The sequence below is a fragment of the Epinephelus lanceolatus genome, chromosome 7 (assembly GCF_041903045.1).
Source record: "Epinephelus lanceolatus isolate andai-2023 chromosome 7, ASM4190304v1, whole genome shotgun sequence".
NCBI lineage: Eukaryota > Metazoa > Chordata > Actinopteri > Perciformes > Serranidae > Epinephelus > Epinephelus lanceolatus.
Window position 1 is genome coordinate 21,789,568 of NC_135740.1, and position 934 is coordinate 21,790,501.

Below are 934 nucleotides of genomic sequence, written 5' to 3' on the forward strand. Positions count from 1 at the left end.
CTGGAGGGGATTTAAGGACAAACTGCTTGTATGGATGTTTCGTCTGATCAAGAGGAAGTACCTTTGATAGTAGTTCCTCCATTGCATCACGCTAATGAGGGAGTTCTTCACCGGGCTGTTGGATCAATGGTGGATCGATAAGTCATATCTGATCTTTATAAGGCTCCAACTAACTCTCTACGGCCCAAACACGGACTGAAAAGGATAGATAAAAACAGAAGTTATAGGCAATTAAAACATAATGCATGGGAGGCAAACACAATTACAATGATGTTATCTTAAATTTATATTTGAGCTGCAAATTAAATCACATTTATCGGACTGGTGTAGCTCTGAATCATCATCCTTGTCTCTACACCGCCCATTTACAGTACTTCAGCATGTTGTCTATAGCTCCACCTTGTGGCTTTATGACACAGTGACCATGACAGCATGAGGATTTGTGTGTTGTTTCTCCTCTCCCTCTGCCTCTGTCTTATGCAGACTCTTCCTTTCATCAATAAAAAGACACATTTTCCTCTCTACCACACAGTGGAGGTTAAATCTGCAACCTTTATGATTTGATAATACCAGGTGACACTATATGATTTGTTGCCTGGCTGCTGTTGTTGACAGCATTTCACAGGTTTAAGTGCTGAGCGGCTCTCAAAGGTAAGTGATAAATGCACTGCAGCAGATTCCGCGGGGTGAACTCTTTCTACAGTACAAGCACTTGGCTGTTAACACATCCTACAGTGTTAATGTAGACAGAGTGCATTACGGGAGAGAAGGGAAATCAATGGACCAGCTGAAGCACTGGCCCATGCAAGCAGTACACATTAAAAGTCAGAGTAATCCTGATCTGCACTGTGGAATTTCCTCAATGTTAACATTTTTATATTCAGTATCTGTGTCTGACAGATATTGAGTGCAGATTATGGGGTTCATTGTGTGT